The 8,686-nt window shown below is 35.2% G+C and overlaps 1 long non-coding RNA gene across 6 annotated transcripts; it reads right to left on the reverse strand.

Annotated features, from left to right (window-relative positions):
• Positions 1 to 220: 220 nt before the first annotated feature.
• Positions 221 to 6,577, reverse strand: LOC145125101 (uncharacterized). 6 transcript variants are annotated; one of them, XR_013715810.1, is made up of 11 exons: positions 6,003 to 6,577; positions 5,557 to 5,593; positions 5,285 to 5,443; positions 4,681 to 5,096; positions 4,476 to 4,589; positions 4,096 to 4,146; positions 3,824 to 3,924; positions 2,959 to 3,041; positions 2,519 to 2,566; positions 2,288 to 2,427; positions 221 to 378 (listed from the first exon to the last, which is right to left on the reverse strand). It is a non-coding gene; the product is annotated as an uncharacterized LOC145125101 (long non-coding RNA). The 6 variants fall into 6 exon arrangements; XR_013715809.1 differs by having other exon boundaries at positions 5,557 to 5,596; XR_013715805.1 differs by lacking the exon at positions 5,557 to 5,593.
• Positions 6,578 to 8,686: the final 2,109 nt, after the last annotated feature.

The following is an 8,686-nucleotide window of genomic DNA, read 5'->3' on the forward strand; positions in this document are numbered from 1 at the left end:
TTGTTCTTTCTCAAAACTCCTTTTTTTAAATTTTTAGAAAACTATTTTTATTGTAAAAATCTTTCAAGCCCTCGATTTGAGTCCAGACACCCCCGAAGGTGTGCCTGAATCCCTCAAACCAAGGCTCTGATACCAACTTGTAACATCCCAAAAATCGAGACAAAAATTTTTTGTTTTAATTGTCATGCTCATAAAATTTGTTTGAGGAAAACATTGTTGATATCACATTAATTCATAAACCATAGTTACATGTCTCAAAACCCATAGTGTCAAGTAGTAATAATGTCATAGTACAATCCCAGAAATCTCAAATGCGGAATCATGTGTGTGAAATGTGCTGCTACCTTGCCAGCTCCTTCCCCTTAGACGAAGAGGTACCTGAAACCAAAACTGAAACTGTAAGCACAAATCTTAGTGAGTTCCCCCATCATACCACATACCAAATAACATACATACTGCCGGGCAATTCTGATGATCCCGACTTACCCATGTCAAGCAGTTATAGGGTGCTGACCAACCCATGTCAAGCAGTTCTGGGGTGCTGACCTACCCTCCGGTCTATCTCAACTGGCAACGGGGACTATTTCACCCCCTACTACTAGAAAATCATATTCATACTATCATAATCATACTATCAAGCATTCATGGGGTACTGACCTACCCTTCGGTCCTAACGACCGAGGCGGGGGACTATTCCCCTCCTACTACAGCTATCACATACAGCATATCATACTGGCAAATAAAGCACATCTAGTAATAGCAACCTAGATAATTATCACACAGACAATCCCTGCTGGTGGGCCGGCATTGTGGCCGTAGACCCACCTCTACTGAAAGGTAACTCACCTCAAAAACTGAGTGTCGAATCTTGCGGAAGGTAATCTCTAATAGCTGCTCTGATGACTCCCAGCTAACATAAACACATTAACACCCGAGCAGAGTCTATAACACAACTTGGGGTAAAATGACCATTTTACCCCTTGGTCCAATTGGGACACCCAAGAGTCCCAATTCTAATCTATTAAGCCCAGTCCTCCAATGGCCTATTAAAGACTCATTAAGGCCCACTAATTGCCCAATTCCTGAAATGGGCCTCATCCCCCTAATTGGGCCCAAAAGCTCCAAGTCCAAAGGTAACAATTCCAAGGGTCCAATCTTGGCCTAATAGGCCCAATGCTCTAGTTCCAGATTTCTAAGTCCAAAGTTCTACTTCTCAGTGGGACACAGGGCCCCAATCCTAGGCCCAGATCCCTACGGCCTAAAAGCCCATGGTTGTCATTCTGCACACGTACGCGCGACGTACCTGGCAAGTACGCCCAACATACTCTTGGCCGCAAACGGAGGTTGACCGTAAACGGTAACTGACCATGAACGGTAACGGACCATGAACCACCCCAGTACGCACAGCGTACCAGGGTTTACGCTTAGTGTACTACCCAGTTTCCTTGGTACTTCACTTCTAACTTAATCTATTAAGTCTATACGTCCAAAATGTAGATCCAGGTCCTTTAAGGCCTCCCAAGCCATAAAGTTATAAACTTTAGGTTCTTGCATGCATGGTTGGGGTCAAAAGATGATTTTGGTCCATTAAACAAACTTTAAGACCATCTAACCCTTGCATGGTTTTGGCTTAACCACCAAGATCCGATTTTTTTGACCCTAGGTGCTTCTAAGAGTCCAAAAGGACAGCATATAATGGTCAAGTATGGAGCTTGATACCTCAAAAGAGTCAGAAATGGTGTCAATCCTCTGGATCTACAAGCTCTTGGTGGATCCTTACTTCTTCAAGCTCCTTTCATCTTTTCTCACTAAAACAACACACAAACACTCTCAAATGGCTTCTAGAACACAAAGGCACACAAAGGGAGCTAGGGTTTTCATGGTGGCTGGGTAAGAGTGAAGGGAGGCTGATCTAACAGGGGTTATGTTCTTTATATAGGGAGCAAACTCTAATTTTAGGGTTTAAGGATTTGCACACATACGCTGGGCGTACTACTGGTACGTTGGGCGTACGTGCATGGCTTCCGCGGTTCCTTTTCCTAAGTACGCTGAGCGTACATAGTAATGTACGCCCCGTATACGAGGTTCCTCAGCCGAGTCTTAAGGGCCCCAAGTCAAAGCCCAACCAAACAACCCATAAATTTATTAAGGCAAATACTCATAATACCTGGATAAATCCCGGATGTTACACTAGAGCTGTCATAACTTGCACAGGGCAAATTCGTAACTTAACATGCAATACAATACAATATGATATGATAGAGAAAAGAGAAAAGTGAATACCCACCTGAAAGTTTGCACCTTCAAAAACCGGAGCAAGGGTACTAGGGTCAAGCAGCCAATCAATGAATAACCTGAAATAATACAGTCTGGGGTTGAATGATGTTTTCTTCTCCTATGCATCCTTTTGAATGAATCTCACAGTCACTGCTAACACTTGTTGCAAAAAATGTCAAATAATCTATAGTTCAACATATACAACTAATTACAAGTCTTGATTGTAATTTGCGATTCTGACCTTTGACAGAAGAGACAGCTTGCTTAATCCATGGCCAACAGAGGAGAACTAGCCATACAATGAAGGAGCAATTATGTTGATGAAAAGCATATATAAACAAAATGCATTATAATAGATAAAATGGAAGCTGATAACAGGGATACCACTCAGCAAATAACAGGGAAACCTTAAGATACATACATTTTCAGTCACTATTTTCCACCATTTTCTGTATATATATATATATATATATATATATATATATATATATATATATATATATATATATATATATATATATATAGGTTCATATTTGCTTATTATAGCATTTCACTTCTAAATCAATCTATTACAACATTGTACTTATAATTGAGTGAATTCTCATATTATAATAAGAAGAAATTAAATTGTAATGTTACAATGAACAATAAAAAGGGAAGTGGGTTGCTATTTGGCATTACTTGAACATGGAAAACAGCATGATCGGGTTAAGAAGATTCCAAAGCACTCATTTCATCACTGCCAGCTACCAGATGACTAGCCACTTGTTTCATTAAATAACAAAAGAAATAAGTTAACATCCAAAATGTCGTCTACCAGATGACTAGCTACCGGATGACTAGCCACCTGTATTAGATCTAGCCTTATTAATTAATTAGCTTCCTGTTTTGTTATTTTCCATATTTACATTATATTATCCTCATCTTAAAATTCCCTCAATTCTTATATAAACCAGCGCATTTTAAAAAATATCATATATTCTTATTAATTAGTTTATCTCTTAAGCTCCCTCATATCACGTCAATTCACGTATCCATGGTTTTATATTGATTTCCTCTTTTTACATCATATATTCCTCTCATTTTTATTAAACGACCGGTAATATTTATCAAGCATTCAACAAGTGGCTAAAAAGAAAAACTTGATATGCAAAGCGAAGATTTCACTCCCATCTTTCATTTTAAATGCTAACTTGTAACATTGCTGTCAAACTTTACTTTTTATTATCATATATCAGAATCCTATTATTTTGTTTTTTATGTCTCAAATTTTAATGGCAGCAATTGAAGTAATATAACGTAAAAAAAAATCATAGTACTGAAAGAATAAACTTGGAGAGAATTAATAATCTAAACTGTGCTCGTTTATATGTGAATGGATGGAAAATTTAATATGAAAAAGTAAAATAGGAAGATAATTAATAAGGTTAGTATGAATACAAATATTTTCAATAATTACATTTTCTTATATGTGCCCTAGGGCACATACTAGAAAATCCCTGATTTAATTTTTTGAAAAAAATTAATAACAATCAAAGGATCAAACCTTCGCCAACGCATCCACAACATTATGAAGTTCAGATATCACTCTTGCATCATTAGCAACCAATGTTTGGATGAGAGAAATTGCAAACTGTGTTGCCACCTCTGTGTATATCATATACAAATTAGTATGTTTGATAGTAAAAAGTGCAAGTTTACCGATTATATTATATGCGGATTAATTAATAATAAAAGTTTGTGTTATAGCATAATCATGTAGTTATTATTAACCAGATATATGTTTGCACAATAAATACAAAATCTATTACGGCTTACCTGGGAAAGCAGAGCTTTCCCTATTCCAGCTGCACCACTCAAAATTATCCCCTGCAAAAGCATCAGGCGGGATTCTTACAATGATTTTACTTATCATTTATATTTGAAAATTAATTCTATTTTTTTATAAATTTAAATTAATAAAAAAGTAATTAATTTAATAAATTGAAAACACAAAAGCATCAATTAAATTAAAACTCAACTTGCTTACAACAAAAAGTAGAATAATAATGTCAATAACATATAGGGTAATACTCAAAGTACAATGCCATATAAGAAAAAAGAAATTGAAAGTACAATGCCTTAATAAGAAAAAATAAAAGTAGGTTGCTATTTTTTTGCATTTATCACATAAAAAGGGAACAAGAAGAAGTGCATACAGTCCATGGATTCCTTAAGCAACGTCTAAAGTCCTCAAATGTTAGTGTAAGTCCCATTGAAAGCATGAGAAAACCCATTCCAACAATGAAAAGATATGTTTGTAACCAAGTAACCTACATTTTCGTTTTTCACTAAATCAATTTAATCAAGTCATATTTTATTATAAGGGCCAAAAAATCTAGACAGACACAAGGGTATACTTACGGTTGAAGGCTTATAGATCCCAATTATTGTACCTATAATAACCTGTCAATGACATCAACTACAAATTATTGATTTTTCCCCCATTAAGTGTTGTTTGTATAAATGATATTTAAAAGATATTTGGGAAAACGACAACACAAGGGCAATTTGTTTAAAAGTCAGGACTTAATGGGGAAAGCCTCAAAATTCAGGTTATGTAGTTTCTAATTCATTTTTTTAGGGGAAATAGTAAATAAGCAGTGATTTTGACAGAATATAGTTTCTTACCAAATTAATTCCTATGGAAAATAAGAATCGATGAGGGTATATCAGAAAGGGACTACCCTGAGACAACAGATAAGATAACCATGACCACCAGATCGATATCTTATTCCCATTTGACTACCTTCATAGAACTGAGAAGATAACCATCATCCCTAAAAATGTCAAATCCTTGCATTATTATCAAATAAAGGACATAATTAAGTGAAAATGAGCACCAGAAAGTGCCATAAAACAACCATCATCCCTAAAAATGTCAAAAACTTGCACTATTATCAAATAAAGGACATAATTAAGTGAAAATAAGAACAAGAACGTGCCATAAAAAAAGCAGAGTTCACACCTCTGTGAGGACTCATCTTGGAACTATCTCCATCATCTTATTTTATTTCTTCATAATTAAGTGAAAATAATAGCCCAAGCATTCTAAATCACTTTCATCTATGTCAAAAAAAAATCCCAAGCTTCAACATCCCACAAAATTGGCTATCCAGACAGCTATCTGTATTATATTCCACATCATCTCATGTTTATTTTCATAAAAATTAATAACCAAACACGTAACTTCATACTGTATTTTATAATATCTCAATCCAATAGACTAAAATAACTAACCTTTTCATCGTGCTTTTCTTGAAGTTGTAACAATGATCTTCTTTAGTCATCAAGAAAACCACGATGAAAAGGTTAGTTATTTATAAAATACAGTATAAAGTTACGGGTTTGGTTATTACTTTTTATGAAAATCTACAATCACACACACAGAGAGATGAGAGAGATACATACAAGAAAAAATAAAACTTTCTATTCCAAAAGCATGCTTGCAAATAACATAGTTTCAACAAGATTGTACCGACTTCAATAAGAAGAGAAAAAAAAAGGTTGATTTCTTTATAGCAATTGAAAATTTTATGATGAAGAAAAATAGAATGAGACATCAAACACTAACTAATACGTCTGATTTATACAACATATTTGAATTTTATAAAGAAATAAGTGCACATTCATGGACTCCAAATCAGAAGCGATAGATAGAAAGAACCTATGAGCGCAAACCCTACCTTGGAAGCCTATGCAAGCTCATCTATATGGGCGGAAGGTTGATGATCCATCTCCTCCTTTACATTGCTCTTCTGTAGAAATAATTTTCGCCCTATATTCCCTTGTAAGTAATTCATTTGAGTTCATCAAAATTTTCAGTTGGATTATTGAAACTTTTGAACCAATACTTCTTCAATTGAGGGCTTAGACTCCTCCTCTTCTGTTGTACGCACTTACATCCAGCCTATGAATGCTTTGACGTCTTCCCTTAATAGTTGGTGTGTAATGAGTCGAATAGAGTTCTTGTATGCCAAAACCCTAAATGGATGTGAGATTGAAGAAGAAAAGCGTACGTGAGGGAAGTGTTTTTGAAACTCTTGATGAAAATCACGATTATATGTCAGTGGGAAATAAAAGCCCTAGTTGTTGGTCGCCATTTTGTGATCTTCAGGAATGAACGTGAGTTTTTAAGAAAAAAAACTAAAGAACGATTATATAAGTTGTCGAGGTGTATAGAAGAGATGGTATCATCGTATCGTGATTAGGGTTTGCAGAAAGAAGGGAAGAAGGGAATGAAGGGATTTCATTTCCCCCTTTTAAGAACGCGCGTTTTGAGTAAAAATCATAAAGCGACATTCACAGAGGACGCACATTTTAGATAAAGTTCCCTCTGTGTTTTTTAATTTTTTTTTACATAAGACACTAATTTAAGCACTCGCAATAATGCGTGATCTAAATCCTTAAATTTTTTGAAGAGATGACACTTTTTTAATGTCACTCTCTTTTGCGTAACATAAATGTGACAACCCGAAATTTTCATTTGTATAAACTCTACAGTCAAGTACTACAAATATTAGTCAGATTCATTTCAGTACATTTTTAGCCGGTTTAAAGTCCGTTTGGGTGTTTTTAAAATAAATTCATGAAACGAACAAATAAATGGAAGTATCGTTTAGAAGTGATGTGTAACAAATAAACAATTAACACCATAACAAGGTGTTTACGGCCAAACTTGGGGAGTTTGGACCGTAAACTCCTCTTTGACCAAGAACTCATGCATATAGCATGAGTTTACTCCTCATTTTACCCACTTCTCACTTCCTAGCTCAAGAACTCCCAACTTTTTCTCTCAACTATCATAGGATCATCTTCCAAATCTTCCAAAAATGTAAGTGTTCCTTCACTTGTTTTGTTGTTATAACACCTTATCTAGTGTTTATACATTATTTCATCCATGAATTCGTCATTTCTACTTAGATCTTCAAGTGTTCTTCAAAACACCAAGAACACCAAGAACACACACTAGTGTTTTTGGCCCTTAAACACTCTTACAAGCTTCCTATAAGTAAGTACACTCCTCCTAACTAGTTACTTGCTTAGAATACTTGCTAAACCATTGAACAACATCAAAAACCCTCAAGAACACTTGTGTTTACGGTCAAGGGATATCCTTGAACCGTAAACACCATCAAGTGGTGTTTAAGTGCCACTAACACCTTCTAGGGCTTGGATATTGGACTAGAACCTTGCATGCATGAGCTAGAAACCCCAAATCACGAAATGGTTGGAGTGACCATGAGTTTACGGCCGTAAACTCATCAGTTTACGACCGTAAACTCAAGGGTTTACGACCGTAAACTCCCAAAGGTGGTCTAAGGACCGTAAACTCCAAAGATGAACCATTGTGAGCCCTAGTCCCTTCCTAAGCCTTTGATTCAAACCTAGAACACTTCCTTGAGGGGTATAAGACCTTAAAACACACAAATGTGCCAATTACCATGAGTTTATGGCCGTAAACTCATGGGGGAAGTGACCAAGAACCGTAAACACATGTAGGGTTACCAAATGAGAAGTAAACTCCAATGTGAGGCCATACTCTTCTTAGATACAACCCTTTAGCACTCCTAGCACTTGAAACAAAGTGTTTCCATGTATTAGGATGTCTTTACTTAATTAATTAGTTGTTAAATGACTAATTAGATACATTTATGTATCACTACATGTTACATAGGATCCGTGTGTGTGTTCAAGTCCTCACTTGACACCTAGCATCCTACCCGACACTTCCATCCAAACCACTCACTGCAGGTGAGTTCATACCCCCTTAATTAATCTTTTAAATGATTTTAAATACTTTTATGGGGGGGAATACAAGTTGAACATTTCTAGTTATTGTTTTAATCACATGTGATTAATAACTAGAACAAACAGAAAGATTTGCTACTGCTTTCAAATGGCTATCAGACTTATGGATTTTCAAGCTTTCAAACCTTTTTATTAAAACTCTTTTGATGCTAATACTGTTTTTTTTTAAACTCTTTTATACTTATAATATTTTAAAATCCATATCTACACCAGTATATTTATATAAGTAAGATTTGAAGGACTTAGGACTGATAGCTCACCTTATTTCCTGTTCCTTGTTTGGTTGTGGACTTAGGGTATCCTGTTATTTGTCCGAATGTCGTTGAATTCTTAGTTATATATCATATATATATATATATATATATATATATATATATATATATATATATATATAGGATATAAAAGCTTTCATTTCAGTTCAGTACCTTTGTGTAACAAAGGCATCCAAACAACCTTACTAATTAACTATAATAGGTATAGTTAAGGGATTACTACCCACTACTACTATTATAACGACCCATACAAGAGTCAGTACATTTATGAGTCACTACATAAGTAC

Source organism: Lactuca virosa, chromosome 7, assembly GCF_052849685.1.
Source record: "Lactuca virosa cultivar CGN04683 chromosome 7, Lactuca_virosa_CGN04683_v6, whole genome shotgun sequence".
NCBI lineage: Eukaryota > Viridiplantae > Streptophyta > Magnoliopsida > Asterales > Asteraceae > Lactuca > Lactuca virosa.